The 26,397-nt window shown below is 53.0% G+C and overlaps 1 long non-coding RNA gene across 1 annotated transcript; it reads left to right on the top strand.

The window, feature by feature from the left end:
- Positions 1-4,963: 4,963 nt before the first annotated feature.
- On the top strand, positions 4,964-7,901 carry LOC123599963. Its single transcript, XR_006713387.1, has 2 exons — positions 4,964-6,101; positions 6,387-7,901. It is a non-coding gene; the product is annotated as an uncharacterized LOC123599963 (long non-coding RNA).
- The last annotated feature ends 18,496 nt before the right edge of the window (positions 7,902-26,397 follow it).

Here is a 26,397-nt window from a genome sequence, read left to right as displayed (position 1 = left end):
CAGGGCTGAGGCCTGCTAACAGGTTTTACATAATTTAGCTTGTGGTTCCTTTCCATGAAGAAGTGGCCATCATTCTCCCAGTGCTAAGACTCCTCACCTGCAGGGTTCCCAGATTGGAGAGGTTATTTTGGGGGGGGGAGTTTATAAGTCAGGGTTGTTTTGCAATGGTTCCAATCATGGGGGAGGCTCTGGGATTCCTGGAGCAAATCAGGGAATTTCAGAGTTACAGGGAACCTCGAAACTGGGTCCGTGGAGGCCAGGGATGCTGCTGAACATCGTACAAGGCACAGGATGGCCTTCCACAGCAACGAATGTTCCAGTCCGAAATGTCAATCCTGCCGAGGTTAAGCAAGCCCGCTTTAGAAGCTGAGAGGGCTGAGGACGCTGGATCAAAAGAGGGTCCCCAATAATGACAGTAGCTCCTCCCATGTGCCGGGAGCCGCACTGAGTATCTGCCCCCAGTGGCTCATGTAATCTAGTCCCACTTCAAGGATGAGGAAACTGAGTACTAAGGAGGTGTGCAGTGACTTGCCCAGGGGCACAGAGCTGGCGGCTCTTGGAAGCAGGATTCCAACTCAGGCAGTTGGGCCACAGAGTCCGTGCTCCCGGATACGACGTCTCAGGTCCCCAGTCGTTGCGGCCAAGCTGGGACTTGGGCCAGGACTCCACCCTCCAGGACAAACGGCTCTTCTGCTCTGCTCTGTGCCCCTGTTCCGCGCCAGGGTCTCAGACTCCTCCGCTGCAGAAGGGGAGCTTGGCCGCCAGGACCTCGGTGTGTCGGGGATGCAGTGGGCGGGCAGGAGGCAGAGCCCAAGGACAGAGGGCCTTTGTCTCCCTGCAGATGTGCAGGCAGGCCTGGGCTGTGCTGCCCGGCCCAGGGGCCAGTTGGGTGCAAACTCATTAGCCGGCTGCTGAGGCTGCCAAGGAGACGGGAACAATTACAGGGCCGAGCTCCAGCCAGGAAGGGGGAGCCGCATCGAGAGAGCCGCTGAGCTGCCCGGCCCTCGACCGTGGGCCCGGCTTCCTGGGAGGCAGTTGCAAAGTTTGTCTTCAGGATGGCAACAGTGGCCGCATCCTCGCTGACAGAACCCACCTTGTGCTGGGCTGGGCACGTTTCACTCCCGTCTCCTTTCATCTGCAAACGCCCTTGGGGTCAGGATGATTAACTCCATTGCGTTCACTGACCCATCTACCCATTCTTTCAACAGATATTTATTGAGTGCCTACTACATGTCAGCACCGTGCTGGATCCTAGAGATGCAGCGAGGAAAAAAAACAGGAAAAAACCTTTGCTCTCACGGAGCTTACACCCAGGAAAGGGGAGACGAACAACAAAAAGGAATGAACAGGGTAACTGCAAGCTGAGGTCAGCGCTGTAGCAGAAACGAAGGGGTAGGTGGAAGGTAGGTTGGGGAAGGCCACTTGACACAAAGTGGTCAGGGACGCCCTCTCTGAGGAGGTGGCGGGGGAGGAACCGAGGCTCAGAGAGGAGAGGTGGCTTGTCCGAGGTCACACAGCCCATGAGTGGAGGAGCCTGCTTCCTCGGGACCCAACTTAGCCTCCTGTCACCCAGCAGGCCGCTCCCCGCTAGGGCGCATGGCCCCCAGCACAACAGCGTGTAACGTTGGCACGGTGTGTCCGATGCCTCCCTCCACCGGCCTCAAGAAGGAGGTAGGTTTCCCACCTCCACTTCCCAGGTGGAGGACTGAGGCCCAGAGAGGGGCCACAAAAAGCCCGAGATCCTGCGAGGCAGTGACAGAGAGGGAACTTTTGGTCCCCAAACCTGTGTTCCTTCTGCCACATCACACCCTTCCTGGCCATGCCCTTAGACCCGTACTAAGCACTTAGTAGGCCTGTAAGAAACAGATTAATGGACAGATTGTGTGGCCTTGGACAAAGTTCATCTCCTGTTGGGGCTTCCATTTTTCCATTAAAAAAACACGAAATTGGGGCGCCTGGGTGGCACAGTCGGTTGAGCGTCCGACTTCAGCCAGGTCACGATCTCGCGGTCCGTGAGTTCGAGCCCCGCATCAGGCTCTGGGCTGATGGCTCAGAGCCTGGAGCCTGTTTCCGATTCTGTGTCTCTCTCTCTCTCTGCCCCTCCCCCGTTCATGCTCTGTCTCTCTCTGTCCCAAAAATAAATAAACATTGGGAAAAAAAAATTTATAAAAAAACACGAAATTGGTCTCAACCAGCTCTGAAATGCCCACGTTCATCCTATCCAATCCTCATCCCTTGAGGAGGGCTGTGGCCCAGGGAGACAGATAAAGGAGGCTCCCCCACCATAGCCCCACGGCAGGGAGGACCGTGCAACTCAAGCCCGTTTGGCGGGGAAGAACATTCTGCCTGGAGCAAAGTGCAGAGCAAAACCCTGGGGGTGGAAAACGGACTAGTCAAGGGCCAACAGGCATCATTTAGGGAGTGGGGCACCACCAGGGACTCTCATCCAACAGCCTCCCTCCTTCCTCCAGTTCCCAATGCCTGCTACCTGCCTGAGGTCTCAGGCCACCACTGCCTCTGCCCCTTCTCAATTCCAGTCTGGGCTTGGGTACCAGAGAGTCTCCCGGGGGAGGGGCTGAGGCACGCTCCAAATACATCTGGGCCACCAACCACACAGACCGGGCGACCTTGGTCACACAGCCATTCCTTTCCTTGACATCAGGGTTCCTATCGGTTCATGGACGAAGGTGGCAGAGTAAAAGGTAGGGTTTGTGAGTACTTCCTTCAAGTCAGGCAGCAATCAATCCCTTGAGACAGGTGATATTACAGATTTACAGATAAGAGATCTGAAGCTGAGAGAAGGGAGGGAGGTCACTCGCCCAGGGCTGCACCCTTGGAAATGGCCCAGTGGAGATTTACCCACAGGTCCATCTGACTCCAGAGCTCTACGCGTAACAAAAAGCTACTAACCTGTGTAAGCGGCTGTGCACTTTGATCCAAGTAACAACCGGTCCCCAGGACTTGAGCTTTGGGAAATAATCCAAGAGAGCCTCGGTCATTTCCGAAATCAGGCGGCTCCGGATAAACTGGCTAATTGAGCGCCAGCCTCCTGCCAGTGCCCGCTCCTGTGACCCCCACCTCGACCTGGTGACCTGGGTGTTGCTTTTCCCATACCCCAAGGCAGGAAAGGGTAGCTCTCTTCTATCCGAAAGAAAGCTAAGATTCAGAGAAAGCAAGCCACCCTTCAAGGCCACACAGCCGATGAGCAGAGAACTGAGGTTTGAGCTCTGGCACTGGGGGTCCAGGCTCTGGGGACACTCCCCCACCCTGCCCCCAACGCACCGGGAGACTGCAGATGAATCATTTAGCCTCAGCCTCCTCGGTGCCTCATCTGCAAAATGGGGAGAAGAATGTCTACCGCCTATGGCGGTTGCAGGGAGGATTAAGTGAGGGTCTGGCCAGAGGTGATGCTACCACATAAACATGATAACAGAAATGACGAGACTAATCATCATCATCAACATCCTCATTATAATAATTGCTGATACAAAGGAGACAGCATTATGCCCGGAAAGGAAGCCTTGCCTAGAAGTTAGAAGGACTGGCTTCCGATCTCACTTCGGACATGTCCCTCTCCTCTCTGGGCCTCGGTTTCCTCACATATAGAATCGGGGAAGGACACTGAAGACATTTCCTGCTCTGACGGTCTCTGAGTCAGGGAATCCTCGGGCACGGCTAACCTTGGGCTCTGCTGGCTGGTCCTCATCACAGGCTAGCTAGGGGGCGGTGAGGGGGTAGTCAGGGTGGGTCTGGGCCTGAGGACACCGAGGACATGCCCTAAGGAGGACAGGAGACCCTTAGGCAAGGGCAACAAGGGTTAGACCAAGGGCCCTGCACCAGGCCCACCAGCACAGCCCATGGGCCCTGGTCTAGGGCTCGCCTGGGAGAAGTGTTGGGGTCCCTGCCCACCCTTGGAGGAGATCCCCAGCCTCTGAGAAGGGGCAGTGGAGGAAGGCAAAGGAATAACAGACAGCGGGCTAGGGTGATTTGCATAACAAAGGGTCTGGAGCCAGAAAGAGAAAACACTCCTGAGGGTAGTGGGGGTGAAGAGAGAGGTTGTAGGTGATGGGTTGGGGGGAGGGGGGCAAAAGAGGGACCTGGGATGGGGGAGGGGATGAGAGGTGGCCCTGCTGCAGACAGGATGCCCTTCACTAACCTCAGTGGTGGCCTTTTGGATGCTGCCTGTTTGTATCTGGGGACTGGACCCTGTGGTCCTTTTATCTGGGTCACACTGGCCCTGAGGACACCTGCCATGGTGGCCCCTGCCCCAGCACAGGCTGGCCATGCAGGCCGCCGAAGGCCTAGGGAAGTCCGCCGAATGAGAGAGATCTGCTTCAGCCTTCCCAAGGCTCTCACCTAGCCTACCCTCTCCTCTCCTGCCCACCTGCACGGAAGCACGACTTGCTCAGGGTCACACAGTGAATGAGGACAGCGGAGCCAGAACTGGAACCCAGCTGTCCTGCGTCAGGCCTTTTTCCAGCCTGATGCTTCAGTGTCCCTCAGCCCTGAGCAGTAGTAGCAGGAAGAGCTCTCACCGAGGTCCTGACTTTCCCACCAACTGTGACACGTGGGTCGTCAGGCCCGGCCCCCCGTGGCTCAGCTACTGTTCTCCTAAGGTCGGGGGAATACAAGATAGATGTAAAGTGCTTAGAAAGAAAAGCAATGTAAATGTGGGGGGAGGGGAGGACCTCCGTAATGCACAGCTTTGACTCCCGAGGGGGTGACAGTGGTGGCAGGGAACACAGGGACATGTGGGGGAAGGGGAGGTTCAGGGAGCCTGATCCCAGGACAAGATTCCACTAGGGTCTGAGTGGCCCCAGGCCGTGGAGGGTGAGTGGCAGGGAGACAGATGTGCCAGGTCCTTAAAGCTGAGCTCGGCAACAAATGGGGGGGGGGGGGGGCAGGTGACCCACCAAGGCACCGTAAGGCAGTGAGAGGAGAGACACAGTGAGGCCAAGCCAGCGGCAGGTTAGGGCTTTCGCAAGCTCCCGGCTGCAGCCAAAGGCAGGAGATCAGTTTGTAAACAGACAACAAAATCGCAGAGACAAACACCCTCAGACATGCCCTAACCCACCTCTCAGATGGGCTCAGAGCTGGAGCTGGCCGGCGCGGATTCCCCACCCTCTCCCAGGGAATGGGCGGCCTCACCTTGGTCCTGGAGAGGCCGGTGCCTCCCTCCGGCCAGCCCTTCTGCTCTTTCCCCCACCCAAACTCCACAAATCGCTTCTGGGATTACTGCTTGCCCTCCTTCCTTGCCAGACTCTGGCCTCATCCCCCCCTGTCTGATGTAGACCCTGCCATCAGTTTTGCTGAGGCTTCCTCCCAAACCTTCAGTGGCTCCCCATGCCTACAGGGTCCAGCTTGGACCCTCAACTTGGCCTTTAGCATCTCCATCATCTGGTCTCTGGCCTCTGTGCCCACTGCTCCCCCTGTGCCCGGGACGATGACCTTCAGTCTTGGGATGCTGTCTCCACATGGCCTGCTCATCCCAATTCCAGATTTGGCCTGTTAGGCCTAGTTCGTTCCTTGCCCATGCACAGCTTTGTGGTCACAGATGGGATCCCAGGTAGTGAGCATGCCTTCCTCTGAAGGGTAGGTGGCCCGTGTGCCTGCCCCAGTCAGAGGATCTGTGCAGAGGAGAATCCCAACCCTGCCACTTCCTGGAAGTGTGAACTTGGGGAAGGGAGCCTCGGTTTTCTCATCTATAAAACGGGAACGATGACCCCTCCACAGGATCCAAAGCTCTTGGCCGTGCAGATCACAGAGACGATATGAAATACACTTCAGCTATGATTCCCATGATCCACATTGTTATTACTTCATACAGCGAACATGTTAAGCACCAAGCCACCAGCAGGTAGCAAGATGACCAAATATGTCGCATGAGAATATTAGAAACACCACCAACCCAACTTAAATATGGGAAACTGAGGCCCGGGGCCCCAAAGCCAGGTAACGGCAGAGCTGGACTAGAAGAAGCCAGATCTCCTGTTTTCCAAGCCAGAATTCTTCCGCCGCAAGTGACCGCTACTGAGAGTCAAGTTCAAACACCGAACTTTAAATATGATCTTCTCAAAGGACACAGAGAGCCTCAGCCACATGTAAGAATCTTTATTACTTGTTCTCACTTTTAACTTTCCCCAGTTTAATGCTCCTATGTGCCTTTAGAGAACGCCTCTCCCCCCTCCCCCCCTTCCCTCCCCCCGCCTCCCCCCCCCCCCCCCCCAGGCAAAGCTCACTTCTCCAGCTGCTTTTTCTCCCCCTCACTTCCTTCCCCTCTCCGTCCCTAGGGAGGCCTTTCTCTGACCTTCCCTGGCAGATCCATAGGGCAACTGCTGGCTTGCCTTTGTGCTACTCAGCTAAAAAGCTAATTCCATTTCTCCCAGGGCCCTTCTGGATTCTGTTGCTGCCGCTCTTCGCCTCAAGGGTCTACTCCCTGAAAGAAGCCAGAGCCTTCCTCTCCCAGCTCCTCCCATCCTAAAACCCAACCACCAAGCCGACAAAGCCAACCCTCTTCTACCCTCTAGTCCTTCAGCCCCAGTCTTGGTGGCGACCTGTTATCTCCAGGTCTTATCTCCTTGGCTCTACCCCTACTCTCCACCCCATGGGGCTGCCTCTGCCCCCTCCACCCTCCACCCAGATGGCTTCTGCTCAGGTCACCAGCAACTTCGCTCCCTAAATCCAACGCGCTCTGTGTGGCACTCCACCTGCCTGACCTTCCTGCACCAGTTCCCCTGTTGACCACTCCCTGCAGGGAGCCATCTGTCACTCCTGTCCCCCCACCCCACCACTGCTCTGCCAGCAACTTCTCAATGCCCTTTGTCAGCTCCTCCCCCACCCAAGCGTTGCTGTTCTGTCTTGAGCCCACTCTTCTTCCCAAGCTCTCTCCCTTGGCATTCCCATGGATTGAATAGCCAACGAGTCCTAGGGCCACATCCCAGCCCAGACCTGTCTCCTGGGCTCTGGGCCTGGGCACCCAACTGCCTCCACTGGGTGTCTCTACAACAACTCAAACCAAGCATGTCTGGAACCATCTCATGATTCTATCTCTCAGACCCGCTTTCCCTCCCAAGCCCCTATGTCCATAAACAGCACGATCACCCACCCTGCGTTCAAGCCAAAAACCTGGGAGTCGCTGACCCCTTCCTCTCGCTCTCGCTGCACCCAGTCGCTAAGTCCTGCCGAGTTCACCTTCCGAATGCCTGTGCACTCCATCCAGACCTCCTGATTCAGATGATGCCACTTAAACCTGGGACACCCCACCTGTGCCCCAGTGAGGGGATCCTAACTGATCTCCCTAAGCCACACTTACCCCACATTCCACTCTCCTTACAGCAGCCAGAGGGATCTTTCTAAAACATACATCCTTTTATGTCATTGGTCAGCTTAACGTTCATCACCACCTTCCAACTGCTCCTCCCCAGTGAAACCCCCAAATGAGTGGCACCTTGTGCCATCCGCCCCCAGCTCTCTGAGCATCAGCCTCCCTGGCCCTTTCACTTTCCTTCAACTCACCATGCTTCTCCCTGCCTCCAAGGCTTCATTCTCGCTGCTTTCTCTGCCCAGAATGCGTTTCCTTCTCCCCCTGACCCATCCCCAAGAGATCAGGCCAAGGGCCGCTTCTCACATTTCCCACCAGCCCACATTTCCGCACAGGGCCCCTAGGGTTCATCGGCCCCCAGCTTGTTTGCACTCATCCATGGGTGCCTGTGGTTGCTTGATTCATGTCTGTCTCGACTCCTGGACTGAAAATTCCATGAAAACCAGGGGCCATGTCTGTCTTGCTCCGCCTACAGCCACACTGTGCCTGGCACATAGCAACCCAGAGCTCCACCTTCCCGGGACATCCCCTGTCTACACAGCCAGCATTCACTGCCCCAGGAATAAACTCAAGTCTGGAATTCAAGGACTCGCCTTTCCAATGCCCCCTGTCCTCGACCCTCCACACATACCTTCCCCATCCATGCTGGGGTGCCCCTGACTCCTCCCCTTGTTCCCACTACTTCTCCCAGTTCCCACAATAGCCAGCTCAAGCCCACCACCCCCAGCAATGTTTCTGTTCCCTGATCACACAGCCCACCCGCCTCTGGATCGGCAGGAGTCCCTCACTCCCTCCAGGATGATACCACAAGGCACTAGGGTTCTTCCCGATCCAGCCCAGCCTACACTCTCAGCTCCCCACCACGCATGCACCCAATAGCCTGGAGTCCGGCACAAGGGGACCGGGCCTTTAAAGCTATGATTCCTGGACTCATCTCCCGCCTCCGTCTCTGATAAGTTTCCGGACCTTGGACAAGTTGCAAACCTATGCTAAGCCTCAGTTCCCTCACACGTGAAACGGGACCAGTCATAGGTCCCAACTCATCCAGCTTTGGAGGGATTTAACAAGGAAACCCGTAAGAAGTGTTTTAGCCCAGGGGCGCCTGGGTGGCGCAGTCGGTTAAGCGTCCGACTTCAGCCAGGTCACGATCTCGCGATCCGTGAGTTCGAGCCCCGCGTCAGGCTCTGGGCTGATGGCTCAGAGCCTGGAGCCTGTTTCCGATTCTGTGTCTCCCTCTCTCTCTGCCCCTCCCCCATTCATGCTCTGTCTCTCTCTGTCCCAAAAATAAATAAACGTTGAAAAAAAAAAATTTAAAAAAAAAAAAAAAAAAAAAAAAAAGAAGTGTTTTAGCCCAAGTAATTAGCTCGACACCTACTATGTGCCACCATGAGGCCTCTGGGCTTCTTGCCTCGATTGTGGCCCTGATCGGTCAACAAACCCGTCCTTCCCACTGGTCCTGTGCTAAGAAGGGAGGCTGGGTCCCTTTCATCTCTGTATCCCCCTTGCCTAGCCCAGTCCTGGTCCCGAGAAGACTCAATAAATGCTTATTAATGAGTAGATAGACCACACACTTGGCACAAATCATCTCATTCCTTCAGTTTGGTGCGTATAAATCTTATCTCTCCTAACACAATTTGAGCTCCAGGGTATGGGGGAGGGGAACAGAGGGAGGAAGGGACGGAGTGTCTTCATGTCAGAGCATTCAGACCTGGGAGGGAGCCCTGAGCTCCTGACATCCCTCTACCCCCCACGGTGCCCAGCCCGGAGAAGAGAGTCAAGGAGGCATTGTTGACAGATGGGCCCGCCATCTTCCCCCAAGAAGAAGGCATGTTTCCCCCTACGAGATATCGCCCTAATTACTCCCGGGTCCCTCCCCTCCACACACACATCTGCTTTCTTAGGCAAGAGCCTGCTTGACTTACACAGAGTTCTTTTGGCTGGCGGTTCTGAGCCAGCTTGGCCAGTTTCTTCAGAAACTACAGCACAAAGAGAAAAGAAGTTTTCTTAAAGCCACAGAGCACAAAACCAGAACAAGGGATGGGTCAACTGTCATCAGCAAAAGACCGGTAATAAACTAGCGTTGGCTAGATAATCTCAACGCTGTCCAGAAGGCAGACCCGGATAGTATAGAAGGGTTTTAAGCATGTTGAATTCTGTACTCAGAGAGTCTCGGGTTTGAACGCAGGCTTTGCCCTTAATTCATGGGCGATCTTGGGCAATTTACTCACCCTTTCTAAGTCCAGTTTCTTTGTCCATAAAGTGAGGATAATATTAGTACTAGCTCAGGAGGGTTTAATTAGACAAGTGCTTGAAAGCTTGGCTGTTGTTTATCATTACTATACCATCAGATGTCATCGGGTGACAGATCTGGAAGGAAGCTCCAAGGTCATTTGGGAGGAGAGGGCGCTGCAGCCCGTAGTGGTGGCCTGACTTGGCTAGGACATACAGGAAATGGACGCTTTCTCTCTCCCCCTGCTCGCGACGTCTTGCAGACAACCAAGAGGAGTTTGCTCACTTAACCCCTAGATTCAGAGAAGGTCACCCCCCCTTGATTTAATGAGCTCAGACTTGCGGCTCTCGAAGGATCATGTGTAGGGGGTCTCCATGCCAACATCAGGCTTGTTATCAGGAGCCCATTTGTTCAGGAGTGGGCTCCCTCCAGCCGGGGGTGGCAGTGCCCGTGGATAATGCCATGGCTGCGACGGGGATCACAGCCTTCACCTGCCATCCCTCCAAGAGGCAGGGGCTGTGGCTAGGTGTGCTGTGCACAGAGCCCGGGCCCTTGCAGGGATGAGGACCTTAACGCCAGGTAGGCAAGGCACGGCGGGCTGCCCCTCCTTCAGTTGGGCTCAGCAATCTGGCCTGTCCTTAGCTCGGCCCGGGGGCTCTGCCTGCCCACCTGCCTGCCAGATGGAAGACCTGCTTCTACTCACCCCAGATGTACCTTCCCCGCCGCCCTTCCCTCTCCCTGATGCTACAGAACCCCCAGCTGGTCCATCTGGAATGGCCTGGGTGAGCACCGGGCAGGGGGCAGGGGGCAGGGCCTCCTAATCACCGCCCAGGGAGGCGTTAAAGGCTGCTCGTTTCTCGTGCTGTGGAGAGGGCCACATTGAGTCAAGAAGGCAGGTCCCAAGCAGTCTTTAAGTGAGGGGCCTAAGATGTGTGTGCAGTGCTGACGGGGAACCCAAACCGGACTCCGAATAACAACAACAACAACACCTGTCCTTCCTTAAGCAGCCACCTTCTTCTTGGTCCAAACCACATGCCATCCATTCAAAGCTTATAGCGGCTCCTTCTGCCCTGGCTGGTTTGTGAGGATGCAGTGGGAGGCTGCATCTGTACTGGAGCACCTAGGAAGGGGGTGTAAGTTAGGGCAGGTGGTGCGAGAAACCATCAGCCGGGCCTCTGTGGAAGTACAAACAGGGAAGTGTCACTGGCCAGGGTAGAGGATGCTCTCCAAACACAGAGCCAGGAGGTCCCTGTGGCCCTGGGGAAGGGTGTGACAGGACTCACTGGGGCCTCACAAAAGGATCTCCTGTTCCAGATCCTTTGCAGGCCTGGTCTCAGAGATGCCGGTGGGCAAATCTGCATGGAGACCAAGAACCCTGCACGTTCAGTGTTATGTCTTAAAGACTGGCATAACCCATTGCCCAGGAGAGACTCCAAGGGCCCGTCCCACTCTCCACGAGTAAGGGGAGGGTCTGAAATGATGACCTGGTCACCCACCCCAGGGTCCGGGATACTGGTAGGAGGGCAGGTTCTGGTTTCCCATGAGGCTGAGGCTAGAAACCCTTCTTGGCCCGGCATGATGGTTTGCTTTGGGGCCAATGGCCAAGTTTGTGGATGTGAGTCTAAGAAAGCTATAACCTTGGAGCCAATCTGTAGTGATCACAGAATCCCAGGCTCCGTCACAAGCACAAGGGTCCATGAGGCTGGCAGAACATGTCTTCAACAGCGCCCCCACGTGGTAGCAGCAGAAGCAATAACACCAAGGGCTTGACAAGAACTAGTTTCTTCCTGGCCAAGAAAGCAGGAGTCCCCTCTTTGGACAGGGAAAATGAGTGGGTTCATTTGGACAGGGGGAAGCAATGGCTTCAATCAGGAGATATTGGACTCCCACTAAGTTACACAGGCAGGAATTTGAGCAATTAACCAGAAAATTAAGAGACTTGTGAGCAATCTCTCCAAAGTAGGGAGGTAGGTGATTCTGGTCACAGCATGGAATTTAACTATCTCAGTGGTTCCTTCTAACAGCCCTTCAAGTGGGCATAATTATGCACATAAATAAATGAGAGGGGCGCCTGGGTAGCTCAGTTGGTGAAGTGTCTGACTTTGGCTCAGGTCATGTTCTCATGGTTCGTGAGTTTCAGCCCCACATCGGGCTCTCTGTTGTCATCATGGAGCCTGCCTTGGATCCTCTGTCTCCTCTCTCTGACCCGCCCCCTGCTCACGCTCATGCGCACACGTGCACGCTCTCTCTCTCTCTCTCTCTCTCCAAATAAATAAATATTTAAAAAAAAATTTTTAACGTTTATTTATTTTTGAGACAGAGACAGACAGAGCATGAACGGGGGAGGGTCAGAGAGAGGGAGACACAGAATCTGAAACAGGCTCCAGGCTCTGAGCTATCAGCACAGAGCCCGACGCGGGGCTCGAACTCACGGACCGTGAGATCATGACCTGAGCCGAAGTCGGCCGCTTAACCGACTGAGCCACCAGGCGACCCTAAAATTTTTAATAAAAATAATTACAAATAAATAAACACACGAGGACAAGGAGGCTCCAAGATATTCAAAACACGTACAAATTCACACCCCTGCTAAGTGTAGGAGCAGGACTGGAATTTTGTCTTTTCGGTGCTGCAAGAGAGGAGAACAGGGGCTTGAGGCCAAGAGACAGTGGGTTCTTCTCAGAGCAGCTCTCTTTCGCCCTTCGGGCCACAGCCGAAACGACCCCTTTATCAAAGATGCCTCGGAGCCACATAAGTCCGTTGGGTGGGGTTCACCTCATTATTTCCTGTACATCAGGGCATTGTTTCTTTCTTGGAATATTATCAGAATGATTGCAACATTGTTTTTATTTGTATTTTTCAAATTCTCTTCCGTCTGTCTCTGCCAGGAGAACATATGCCCCACCGGGCAGCATGCTGTGTGCCATGTTCACCTCTGAGGCCCAGGGCTCAGTGCGGGGCTGAGCCCCTACTGGGAACCCAGTAACTCTTGGATGAATCATTGAGTAGATAGATAAGGGGAACTTGAAAGCGTGTCTTCTTTGGATGAAGCGAAAGGCCTGTTCGCAGGGAACTGGGAAGATTCAGGGGAGATACAAGCCCCGTCTCAGAATTCCAAAGGGCTGGGAGTCCCTTAAAAGCAGGACTCTGTGTGGCGCCTCGGTGGCTCCGTCAGTGGAGGGTCCAACTTTGGCTCAGGTCACGATCTCGCAGTTTGTGAGTTCAGACCCCACCTCAGACTCTCTGCTGTCAGCGCAGAGCCCCCTTCGGATCCTCTGTCCCCCTCTCTCTCTTTCTCTGCCCGTCCCCCACTCGCACTCTCCCAAAAATAAATTAAAAAGAAAAAGAAAAGCAGGACTCTTCCTAGTTAGGGGACCTGGGCCCCTTGGGAGGTGGTGAGCTCCCTGCCCCCTGTAGGTCCAAACAGGCCCTGACTACCCCTTCATACCCCCACCTGGGTGGGTTCAGAGAGGACGCCGGTCACAGGTGGAAGAGGACTGTCGGGCCTGAGTCATGGCCGCTCAGGGACTCAAAGCAAAGCAGGTAAGGGGGCTCCAAGGAGGAGGTGAGGTTGCAAGGTTTCCTGGGGGATTATCAGGAGCACTGATCTCTAGGCAGAGACATAGGTTCGTCTGCCAAAACTTGCTCAGAGCAGCTTCCGGGCCTCCTGGCCAGATAATTGCAAACAAAATAGACTGGGGCCTGGGCAGCAGCTACAGCTCTTTCTATACAGGGCCCTGGGATGGGGCACGCAGGAGCAGGCACCGGGGCCCTGAGTCATAGAGAGAACCTCCACATTCAGAGCAGCTAAGAGTCCGGGCTTGGAACTCTTCTGTGCGATGGCGGACAAGGCCCTGCCTCTCTCTGGCAGCAAGCTTCCCATCTGCAGACTGACAGCCCACTGGGCACCCACACTGTACCTGGCCAGCACTGGGGAGAAGGAGCCACAGACACTGCCTTCCAGGCAGCAGGGAGGGAACACATTCTCTGTATCCAGGGCACTGACTGATACGCACTAGCTCGGATGGGGAGGGAGATCAGCGGGGTCCTTCTGGGAGGAAGGGGAAGGGGTCCAAGCTTTGAGCTCTTTCTCTGCCTTGGCTGGGGAGACTCTGACCACCTGGAGGGGATAGGGGATAGGAAGGTGGCCAAAAGAGAGACTTAGCCTGAGGCACTGCAGGACCGGCTGGTGACACCTGGGACTCTGAGGCCGGCCCGGGTTTCCTGGAGGGAATGTGTGTTCATGTGCATTTGTTATGCTCTTGTGTATTCGTGTGTATGTATACGTGTGGGTCACGTGTTCGTGTGTTTGTGCACGTGAATCTCTACACTCGCTTGCGTGTGTGTTTTTCCAGCTATGTCTAATTACATCTCGTATATGCCTGTGCATGTGTATGTCCTTGTGTGTGTGTGTGTGTGTGTGTGTGTGTGTGTCTGTGTGTGTGTCTAGGTACACGTGGGGAGTACAAGGGATGCCCGCGTTAGATTCATTTATTCACTGCACAAATATTTACAGAGTGCCTACTGTGTGCCACATGTTGTCTTTGTGCTGTGAACACAGAGATGAGTAAGAAATTCAAGGTCTCTTTCCTCATGCAATTTACAAAGTGTAAGAGACAGGTAGCAAATGAGTGCATAAATAAATGAATAAATAATCTCAGATAACGATCACTGCCATGAAGGAAAAACAGCAGAATAATTGCAAAGATAGTGACTTGGGAAAAATTACTTTGTATAAAGAGGTCAGGAAAGACTGCTTAGAAATGCAGAATCTCGGGCCTCAGCCCAGACCTGCTGATTCAGAACCTGCATTTTAACAACATTCCCTAGATGAGTGCAGGTGCATTAGAGATTAAGAACCACTACATTAAAAAATATATAACGCATATATGACATGAAGGGGAAAAAAAGGAAATATAGGCAAATGCTACAGATTTCCTTCTGCTACTCTGAATGATCTAATAGTTGATGTTTGTCGATTTCCTCCTTCCTTGGGCAGGACCCAGTAAGGTCACCCAGTCATTCCTGTGGATCTAAGACTTTAAAAGGCCATCTAGGGCCATGGTGGTCTTCAACTTTTAGCCTAAGACAGTTCCCCCCCCCCCCATTACCCCCTGCTGCCACTGACTATTGGAAAGTTGATTTCCTTGCGATAGTCAGAATCAATAACCCCAATCAAATTGTAACCCCTCTTTCTGCTTGTTTGCCCAGTGATGTAAGGCATCTTCAATGGTCACCAGCATTCTCAACTTGCACTTCAATACAAATGGTCTTATATCTTCTAGTGGAAGCATTTCTTTTTTGGGTGCTAACACTTTTCAACCTCAAGTTTGGGGAGAATGTTGTTAGATGGAATTATGAGTGCTGCCACCCTTGCTCTGATCCTTGCAGGGATCCTTGGTCCCCTGGCCATGCAGTCTAGCTTTGGGAGAAACAATAGTATGCATAGGTAGTTGGTTAAGAGTGTATATGGCATCTTGGGGTGCCTGGGTGGCTTAGTCAGTTGAGCGTCCGACTTTGGCTCAGGTCATGATCTCCAGTTCTTGAGTTTGAGTCCCACATCGGGGGTCCCTGCTGTCAGCACAGAGCCTGCTTTGGATCCTCTGTCCTCCTCTCTTTGCCCCTCCCATGCTTGTGCTCTCTCAAAAATAAAAACCATTTTTGAAAAAAGAGTGTATATTGCATCCTATAACATGACCTCCTGGCATCATAATCTCTTTAAATTCCATTTGGCTCTGGAACTAAGTTTTTCATTAGGTCATTCCATGATTCTGTAGGTCCATCTGCTTCTGGGCAACAGAGTATCTGGTATGACCAATGGATCCAATTAGCTTCAGTCTGCTGGCTTACTCCTCTCTATAAAATGAAGTCCTTGGTCTACAGCAATGTCGCATGAGATACCACGACAGTGGATGAAGTATTCAGTGAGTCTGCAGGTGATGCTGCTGGTAGAGTGATGGCGGGCAGGGAAAGCAAATCCAGATCCAGAATAAAGGGCGATTCCAATGAGGAAAAATTGCTGTTCCCTCCCATGAAGGAAGAAATCCAATGTTGTCTATCTACCACCCGGTGACATCCCTGGCTGTTTTTTCACTGAACCCATTGAGCAAGCAGTGAGGTGGTCAGGGAGAGAGACTAACTGGCGTCCACAAGGAGATCGTCTCGTCCACCTGTTTAAGGTTCTCCCTTCCAGGGTCTTTGTGAACTTCTGGCGAGTGTTCTCAGAGGAGGGAAGTTTGCTTATGGTGTCGGGCCCATGCTGCCCTGGGAAGATCTCCCTATCCTGTCCTTCAGGTTTACCTCTAAATGGGCTGTAATATCACAGCATCCCACTTCCAGTTGGTGCCAGCAAATCAAGAAGAGCCCTTTGGTAACAAGGTTCAGAATGTTTTCTCTTCAGTAAGCTGCTATAGGGAATTCCTATGAGAACAGAAGAGGGGGCTGGAAAATACAGAGCACGCTGCAAGGTGTAGCCACCTGCTTATGCTATGTATTTGTATTTTCAGGACTTGCTTGGGTCTGGACCCATTTATGCAATTTCCCCTTGATGAAGGAGCATTGTTGGGCACACTGAATTTAATGGCTGGGTGGACCAGATAACATGGCAGGTTTCTCAGCCTTAATGATTACCTCATAGTTTATGGTCAGGTGTTTAGCCTCAGTGCCAAGGGTCAAGCCAAAGGCTGTTTCTCAAAAGGTGGATAGTTATTTGCCTGAGAAGGCACAGCCTCACTGCAAAAATGAAGGGTTTCCTATGAAATGTGATTCTCCTATCTGGTCTTGCCAAAGACTCCATATGGGATCGTAATCAGCCACAGATACTTCAAGAAACATCGAGTCAAATGTATCAGAAGAACACAGCTTGAAGCCTTAACCATCTCTGACCCCATCTAAAGTCAGACACTTTTTTGATCACTCAGGAAATGGCTTGAAGTAATATACATGAATGTGGTAAATGTCATCTCTAAAATTCAAAGTAACTCACCAAAATGACGAGTCCCTTTCTTAATGATCAGGGATGCAGAGTTTGACAACCCCATCTTCATTCTGAAGTAGATATTCTGAATTTCCCAGATTACTATTTTCCCAGCAGTTTAGCTGGGTTCCCTGTATTTCTCAGACTATTCTGCCCCCCTACCCACTCCCCAAAGCACAATTGTACTTCAAGATGCTTGCCATCTTACGATCTCTCGGTCTTACCAGCATTATCACCAATGTACTAGACTAGTGTGGTGTCCTGTGCAATGATGAAATGATCAAGGCCCAATGAACTAATGTGTGATTAGACACAAAGTCGGACAGTTGGCATAGCACTAAGGCAAGACGGGAGGTATACTGCTGTCCCTGCCATGAGGAATCTAAGTACTCTTGTTCCGACAGCAAAGGGAGAAGAGGGAAAATAGTCCCTGAGTATCAGATTTGCATTCATTTGTTCCAATCATGAGACCATATGTGCAACATCGTGGAACTGTAATTGGAATCACCACCTGATTAATTGTAATAATCCATTTTCATTCTTTACAACTCATCCATCTTATGCACTGTCCAAATTAGAGAGTTAAATGGAATCACTACGCCTACATCTTTCGCTGACAGTAGCTTGAATCTTTGTGATTCCACCAAAGTATTATTGCTCTGACTTACTATTTTGATATTGTTTGGGAACCTACGATAACTTTCACTTGGCCTGTCCATGCTCCATGGTCAGGCAGCCAGTGTAGTAAATCTGCCAGTTGTGAGATTATCTATTCTAACAATACTCTTAAAACATGGGTAAATGGGCACAGATAGACCTTCTATCTGCCAGGGAGCAGACGCAAATCAACATTCTATTTGTCATCGGATCCCTGTAAACCCCCTGCTCTAATCAGAGCTAATCTGGGTCTTTAAGAATTGGCATTAGTTGAGGGCTAGTGTCTAATAATTCCCAAAAGATCTAGGCTCTTTCTCAGTACTCCAGTACCCTGAAATATGGCCATAAATCACATTAGGCAAGGACAAAAGAAGCTTTAAGGAATTAAATTATTAAATTTTTTATTATTGCAGTATTTCCTCAAGGGGGGCCTACTCCTTTCAACAGACTCCAGTTTTGCATATTGACTGGGTTAAATTCTGAGAAATTTTTATTATAATGGCTCAAGTCATTTTCTATTCATGAGATACACATGGGTTTTATTCTGTGAATCAATATGGACCATAGTAGGCTCCCCATCTCTTTTAGCCTTAAACACATGATCATTAACCATGTCCAAAAAACATGATTACCATGAGGTTCTGCTGCTTAAAATGGTCATCACAACTACCTAACCTCTGGCCTTTAAGTGCTACCCCATGGCCTCTGTCACACCAAGATCCTCCCATTTCCATTGATATCAGGGGCCCATTGAACTATGGCAACCTCCACCAGCAGCCATTGAAGGGTCTTTCAGAGATGTTGACACTTCCCTCATTTGGTGACTCTTTTCCAAAGTCTTGGTAAAAGGAGTCTCTTCTGCACCCTATTAGGGGACAGAGTTTGAGATGGGAGGACCCTTCTCTCTTCTGAACTTTTACATCAAGAAAAGTCTTTCAGCCCCTCAAACCAGAGCCGTGAATCCGGAGCTCAGACTGGTTCATCAACATCGAGCAATTCCTCCAGATTTAAAACGATACTCCTTCTGAGCATTCATCCCCACATGTATTCCCTAGAATTTTGCCAAGATAAATTAGCAAAGTCTTGTAATTCTGGCAGTGAATAAACTTTCTCCTCCAAGGTTTGACTTTATAATTGGTCCCCAGGAACACGCTAGAATCTAATCTAGTCATAAGCCTGGAGGGACCATGAGAAATACTGGTCTCCCTTCACGAGATAACACTCTTAGGCAAGGAGCCTGTAACTAAGGCAGGACAGCCCCGTCTAATAGGGCATCAGGGCCAGTTTAGCCAATGTGGCGGCCTCTACAGGGCTGGGGAGTCTGTGGCACTGAATCTGTCATCCACGTTTTGCTTCTCAGTTCTCACCCCGTCTAGATTAATGTCTTCAACTGTGTGTAAGAACACTGCAAAGGTTGAGAATCCAACAAATATTGTAATTCAGGAATCCACCAGAACAGATCAGGCATCTGGTTTCTGGTTGTTTCAGCCCTGCATCAGTAAGAGAGGAAATTCTTTCTCCCCATAGAAAGTTCCTGAGTTCCAGTCCATGGCTTGCGCTAAGGCTCTAGGGATTTCTGTTCATTATTTTCTTTCTTTAAGCTATCCAGTGCCATTAAAAGCAGACATTCCAACCCACGGTCCTTGAATCCCTCCTGCCCTTCATGTTCCTCTATGACAGGCCTCTAACATCTTGGCTTCAGCGGGTACTTCATTTCCAATAACCCAAGGGACACTTTAATTAGCTGCTTCAACACTGGGTACCGTGAGCATCCGGGCCCCACCCCTTCACACTAGCTGTTATTTCCCTGTCTTCAGCCCTAACTAGGGCAGTAACCAATCCCAGGTTCCCAAGATTCCCTCAGGGTTTCTGCCCGCACCCCAATTATGGCACCAAAATCGGTACTCATCAGGGTTCTGGTTTGCAAACAACAGAAATCAGCTCGGGTCGACTCATACTGAAAATAAGTGTATCAGACAGGCATCAAGGGGTTCACAGACTCTGTGCAGCAGGCAGCAGGGAGGCACTGGCACAGGAAAGGAGGGCTCGGGAGCTGCTCCCGGGCTATGGCCACCAGCCTCTCTGCTCCACCACAGCAGTCCCCACTGACCCTGTGCCTCACACAGAGTCATAGCTGTGCACGTGTGTATGTGCGTGCAGGTAGGAAGCGAGGGGACTCTGGTGGGTTGTGGTCTCATGGGTTTTGCAGGGTAACGGAACCAGCACCAAAGTAGAAGTGACCCTCCCCAGGCTGGAGTCCCAGCTCTCCCTCCTGACTTGGCCCGGCTGCGCGACCTTGAGCAAGTCCCTGAAATTCTCTGGGTGGGTCTCAATTCCATCATCTGGAAAACGGGGACAACATCCATTCTCCCAGCCTCACTGAGGTGTTCTCTCCGTAGCATCCTTTCGTTCATGGATAGGACTTAGCTCAATGTGTTATGAGACATTTATTTGTGAATGATGCCAATCACGTCTGCTCCTCCTGTAGACCACAAGCTCTGTGATGTCAGGACTTCATCTATCTGCTCAGCTCCATTTTGCCAATACCTAGGATAATGCACGAAAGGTACTATGGGCCAAATCACTATTTGTTGAATGAAAGAATGAACAAGCTTGGGGATTAGGAAGGGCTTTGTAAACTGTCGAGGGCTGTGCACATCTAAGGGCTGGTGCTTTGGAGCCAGAGAGACCTCGGTTCCATCCCACTGTCTTACTGGGCCAGCATCTAGCTAAGGACCTCCGCGTGAGCCTCGGTTTCCGTGTCTGTGAACACGGTACCGCTGTTTCCTACAAGGCTGCGGCGAGGTTTTGATGAGAGAGTGGGTGAGAAGCCAGCCCTGGGCTGGGCATGGAACCAGCGTGGTGGACAGCCAGGAGGCTGGGCTCTTGCCCCCAGCTCTGCCCTCTCCACTCAGGGCAGGGCGGGTATGGCAGGTGATCACGAGGTTCCTCCCCGGACAGACGCTGGGGTCTCTCAAATACCACTGCTAAGCGTCCTACAAAAATGAGGCTCTTGTGTAAGCTTGTGCACAATGAAAAAGACAGCAGAGCCTGCCATCAGACTTCCAGCCTCACACCTGATGGCCGCAAAGGAAGGTCTGGCCTGTGCAGGAGCTGGGCAGACAGGGGCCCCAACAGGCCTGTGACCCTGGGTGTTCTTTCCCCGCTCTGGGCCTCAGCCACCCCCTCTTGTAAAACTGAGACTCTTGGGGGATGAAATGAGCCACAGAGAGCATTGTGCGTCTAGTATATATCCAGTAAATATGAACTATTGCCATTACTATTGTTGAAGTGATTATATCCCCTCAATTATATGTATTCAGATGAACTGAACTATTTTTTAGTGCAACACATGTGGCATTCTCCTCTCTCTCTCTCTGTCTCTGCTCTTTCTCTTTCCCTCCCCCGGCTCTTGTGGGTTCAATGTTCTCTCATCCTTCCGGATCCAACTCAGGGAAAGTCTCCCAATGTTACCTATGAACACCCGCACCTGTCACCTGTGCACCAGTCTCAGCACTGGCCAACTGCCCTATGACCACCCAAGGCTCGTAGGGAGGAGGGATGCTTTCCTTCTTCCTAGAGAGAAGCTGGCAGTTGAGTAGAAGTCGAGAAAGCGTACCTCCCTCCCTCCTCTGGTAGGGAGCCCATTACCTACTGGACCAGCTACCTCTGTTACCAACTTCCTGCAGCAAATGTGGGGTACTCAGTTGCCATGTCTCTGATCCCCACGCCCGTCTCCCACTCTCCCCTGTCTCAGGGGGCTGTGACTCTGCAGAGCTGGCAGAGTCAGGAGGCAGGCTCACAAAAGAAGGCCACTCACAAAAGAAGAAAGAGCTTTCTCATGGCAGCTGTCTAATAATGGGTCAGCCTAGCGCAGTAGGTAAGAAAGTCCTTGACAGACACTGGGGGAGAGAGGGGAGCCACACACAGACTTGGCAAGAGGCTTGTCTTCATAACGCACCTGCACCACGGGAGAGCTCAGGTGCGCCTTCTCCCCTGTCCACATGGGCTGGGCATTGAAGGCATTTTCTCAGGTAAAAGCCGAGGGAAGGGCATTCGAGGCAGAAGGAATAGCTTATCCAAAGGCATAGAGACAGGAAACACCCCACATAGCTGAAAAAAGTCAAACTGCCTTGACTTTGAAGGCCAGCACATGGAGCCCCAATATTTACTGAGCCCAGACTATGTGACAGACAGTGGGCTAGAACCTGGGAAGATCCTGCAGACAAGACACACACACAGTGTGTCTCATAGAATTTGTAATCTGCGGGGCGGTGGGGGGGGGGGGGGGAACAAATAAGAAAGAGCTAAGTAAGTGAGGGAAATAATTTCAGACAGTGACGTGCTATAAAGCATAAAACCGGGTATCACATTGGACAATGATTGGGGTGGGGGGGGGGATGTATAAGCTGAATCTGAAAGAAGCCAAGAGCAGAGTGAATAAGATTTCAGGTAGAGAGAACAGCATGAGCAAAGGCCCTGAGACAGGAATGAATTTGGAATTCTGGAGAAACCAAAAAGTAGCCCATGTGGCTAAGGTGTAGGAAAGAAGGGGGAGAGCACTCTCTACTTGGCTGGTCTCACCTGCCTTAGTCTCTCCCCTTTTCATGGAAGCTGGGCCCCCCCCCCCCGGGCAGGCTGAGTATTCCAAGATGAGACCCTCATTCCCTACTCCCCAGTCTCCCCTGCTTCAGGGATCCTGGTTCTTTCTGGCAGCAAGTTCCAGCTCATCTCAACCTTAGCTCTGCAAACTCAGCCTGCTGCTTCCTGCACATGCACCCCCGCCTCTCAGCCCCTCCCCCAGCCGAGATCCCAGCACCCACCCCGACCACAACTCAGGAGCCAGGCTCCTAGCCCTGTCCTGAGGGGACTCAAGTCACCAAGGCCAACAGCCCTTTAGCCCCAAACCACCTGAGGAGCCAGCTCTGGGGGACAGTGTGTGGGGCCAAGGGTGGCAGGGGGAGGTACAAGATCCCAGACGAGATAGGGCCGCTGGGAACAGGGAGGGGGTCCGGGCACGGGCGTTCCTGAGTGGTGACGCCATCTCCCCAGCACTGGAGGGCGGCAGGCAGGAGCCTCAGATTCCCCCAGAGGACTTGTCCTCGCTGCTATCTGATGCAGGGGCTGTCGGTTACAGGAAGGCAGGACTGTTAACAGGACAGCTCTAGGGAACAGGAAATTAACCCACCATGCCAGAGGCAGGAGGCGCTGGGTGGGGTGGATAATTAGGGGCCCAGCAATCAAGGCGCCTTCAAGCTGGGCCAGTGTTCTCAGGGAAGGGACCAAAGATCCTACTCAGTGGGGGCCCCAGACGACGTTGGGAGGTGGAATCAGTTCCTGCTCCCGCTCTTTTCTTTCCTCTCCCGTCTCCCCAGGGCCCTGTCCCCCACCCTCTGTCCAGCCACACCTGCGATTCACGGGCTCTGCTCCTCTCCGCCTTTGCCCATACTGTTCTTCCCACCTGGAATGTCTTTCCTACTCTGCTCCAACTCAGTCCTGCCCTACCTAGACCAGCCCTGCGGGAAGGGACCGGTCCGACCTCTCGTAACACGGCCCTTCTCCGTTGGTGTTATGGTAAGGAAACAGACTCAGAGAGGGCAACGGTTTGCCCAGTGTCACACAGCAGAGCCAGGACTAGAACGTGAGCCTCCTGATTCTTGGACTAAGTTTCTTTCCACTGCCCTGTGAGCTCACCGACAGCCTGAACATCATAAGGTGCAAAACCCAGGACATACACCAACGGTCGCAGAGGGTTGAAGGATCCATTAACATATTTATCCAGCAACTACCTCACTCTGGATCCTGTGCTAGGGACTGGGGACACTGTGGCAAGCAGACAGAGACGTGGTCCTGCGCCCGAGGAGCTTGTAGCCTCTTGGGGCAGAGAACCCGTGACAGGATCACCCCGAGCTATGTTCAGTGATAAACCAAGACAAGGGCCCAAAGAAGAGGTCCCAGGCTGGTGGGAGCTTGAGGCAGGAGCATTTAACCCTCCCTGGGGCCTAGGGCAGGTCTCTCTGGGGATGCTGTGCCTGGGCCGTGATCTGGATGGCGGGAGGGAAGCAACACGGTGATGATGGGGCAGGGAAGAGTGTTCCAGAAGCGGGAATGGCATGCACAGAGGCCAGCAGAGGTGGTCCAGGATGGCTGGAGCTCAGAGGGAGCAGAAAGCAGCCTGAGATCCAGCAGAGAGGGGCCAGGGAGGCCCAGACAATGTAGTCTCTAGCTAAGACATCTGATCTTCATCCTAAAAGCACCGAGAAGCCACTGCAGGGTTTCCAGCAAGGAAACTGTATGTGTCAATGACACTGGCTGCAGTGTGGCGGAGGGCTGGAAGGGAGCCAGCGGATGTGGGACCTGCCAGGATGCTCCTGCACCAGTCCAGGCGGTGGTGGCATGGGGTGCCAGGGACAGTCAAGGAAAGAGAGTCAAGAAAGGGGTGTGTGAGGACAGAATCTCCAGGGGCAGAGCTGGGGAGGCGGGGGCTGCGGGAGGGCAGGAGGGCCGGAAGGACAGGCTGGGGAGGGGGGGTGGAGGGAGAGGAAGGGGTCAAGGATGTCGCCATCCAGCATTCTGGCTTGTGCGGGGAGCGGAGTGGGGCAGCCACTGAGATGGGGCTCAGTGAGGGCAAGGAAATAGGCTGATCTTGAGATGCTGCCTTTAAAAAAATTTTTATTTTAGAGTGAGAAAGCACACAAGCAGGGGAGAGGGGCAGAGAGAGAGAGAGAGAGAAAGAGAGAGAGACGGAGCATCCCAAGCAGCCTCCACGCTCTGCACGCAGGGCTCCATCCCACGGCCCCGGGATCATGACCTGAGCTGAAATCAAGAGTCGGACACCCAGTCGGCTGAGCCACCCAGGCTCCCCGCTTGAGATGCTTTTGAGAGACTGCAGCTCAGTGAAGCTAGAGACCCCCCCCGAGGCACGGCGGGTAGTGAGACCCAACCTGGACCGTGGGGTGGGTGCAGGCATGAGACACCTCATGTGAGCTGCCCCTTGTCTGCAGCTCCCCTGACACAGCAGGGGTCACTGCTCTCATCATCCAGAAGAGGAAACCGAGGCTCAGACCAGAAAACAGTTTACCCGAAGTTCCACGGTGAGGACATGGCAGAACCAAGATCGGAACCAGATCTGCCCTTCCCTGAGTTCTTCCCACTTCAGGCTGCCCCCCCTGGGACGCCTCGAGCTCTGGGCTTGAGCTTGGCCCAGAGGGACAAACAGGGTCACCCCATGTGTAGATGGGAGAGATTGTTCGCATCTAATGGGCACTTGGCGGGACCAGCCCCCACAGGGTTACCTTGCAGAGGAACTGAGGGCGAGGAAGACAGCCTGGGGAGGAGCAGGGGTCCCGCCCCCTCAGTCAAGGCCACTGACCCAGCCCTTCCGTGCGTTGCCCAAACGTGTACTGACACCTATTTTGTGCTAACCCCTTGGGTGTTGGGCCCTCTACACCCCAAGAGGAGGAGCTACTGCCCCTCTTTTACAGTCAAGGAATAGTGAGGAGTTAGTGGTGGAGTGCAGAAAGGACCCAGGAATATCTGATTCTAACTCGCGCTTTCCAAGAGCTGGGGGGTTCGGTGAGTGGAGGCAGCCAAGGAGAGGCCCTGGGCGCAGAGGCCACCTGACTTCCCATCTATGCCTCCCTCACCCCCTTGGTGGGCCCTGGGCCCTGTGCCCAGGCAGTGGAAGGAAGGAGGCCTACAGAGGAGGCATGGCAGGGAGGTGGCAGGGCTTGGAGAGCCAGATTGGGGGGTGGGGTTTGGGTGCTAGGGGCAGGGACAACGCAGAAGCGGTCCTGACCAGCAGGGGGCGCTGGCGCAGCAGAAATCAAGCCAGGTGACCTATAGGGAGCCGGCCTGCCCTGAGATGGGTCTGGAGGCTACCAAAGCTAGAACATGACCTTGGAACAGGGGGGGTTGGGGGAGGTAGCTGCCTGTCAGACCTGATTGTTGAGGCACGACTCTGGCACAGGAGACCCAGTATGGTGTCATAAAAAACACACAGGCTTCATAGTCCACAGGGACAGATCTGAGTTGGAATCCTGGTTGCTCCTCCCTATGCGACCTTGGGCAAAGCTTTTCGCCTCAGATCTTCAGACTCCTCCTCTATAAAATGAAGATGCTCATAGCATTTCCCCCATGGAGGTGTTGTGAGGCATAAATGAGAGAATGCAGGGCTCCTGGCATGTAGTAAATGCTCAGTTAACGGACAAAGCCCTTCATAAGGAACAGAGAATGCTTTCAGACCTAAGGACCAGCTTGGCAGATGGACCCAGGGCCCTTTACCTCTCCACACACGGGTTAGAGCAGCTACTCAGCAGAGGCCAGGGCTTGAGCACAGGAGGAGAGAGGCTACAGGGGCAAAGGGGCCAGAAAAGGCAGCAGAGATGGGGCTGGGGACTCAGCCACTTGCCAGGTTTCCTTCACTTGCTCAACAAATTGATCAAGCGCCTGCCCCATGTCAGGCTCTGCATCAGGCGCACAGTGGTCCGGCCCTCCACCCTCGGGCAGGGGGCACCTTCTACTGATCACAGCCAAGTGGGGGTCCTGGGTCAACATCAGGTGGGCTCCTCCCAGTGCAGTTTCGGTGCTCAGCCTCACAAAGCCCCGTTAGTGCCACAGGCAAGGTCAACTGTGATTCAGCAAGTGAAGACTCTAGAAGGCTTGAGGTCAGGGCATGGGCCAGGCCAGCCCCCAGGGTCACACTCTCTCCTTTGTGAAGGCCTCTGCTCTCAGAGACTGTGGAGCTAATAACACTTGGGTTCACATCCGGGATTTGCTACTTAGTACCTACTGATCCCGGGTCTTTCCTACCCTCTCTTATAAAATGGGCTCCCTAGGCCCATTAGGAGAATACAGAGAATGCTTTTAATAATTTATTATATGATTTCCCTCTCTTTTACATACGGAAAGCCCCTCTGCTACCAACTAACCCTGCGAGGTAGGTACTAGTACTCAGCTACAGCAAAGGAAGGACTCAGAGAGGTTAAGTGACTTGCCCGATATCACACAGTATACATCAGGTCTGACTCGATGCTCTTTTTTAGAGCACACACTAGCTTAGGACAGATTGATTATTCCTTCTCTATGATGGGCCCATCTGAGACCAAAAGAGTCCGGAAGAATAGTTCATAGGGAGGTGTCGGTAGTGAGGGGCCCTTCCAGGGGTCCTGACCCCTTCCATGGGAAGCCCGATATCTTAGCTAATACTCATGG

The sequence above is a fragment of the Leopardus geoffroyi genome, chromosome C1, assembly GCF_018350155.1.
Source record: "Leopardus geoffroyi isolate Oge1 chromosome C1, O.geoffroyi_Oge1_pat1.0, whole genome shotgun sequence".
Taxonomy (NCBI): Eukaryota; Metazoa; Chordata; class Mammalia; order Carnivora; family Felidae; genus Leopardus; species Leopardus geoffroyi.
Note: the sequence above shows the minus strand (reverse complement) of the source record. Positions and strands in the feature narration are given on the sequence as shown.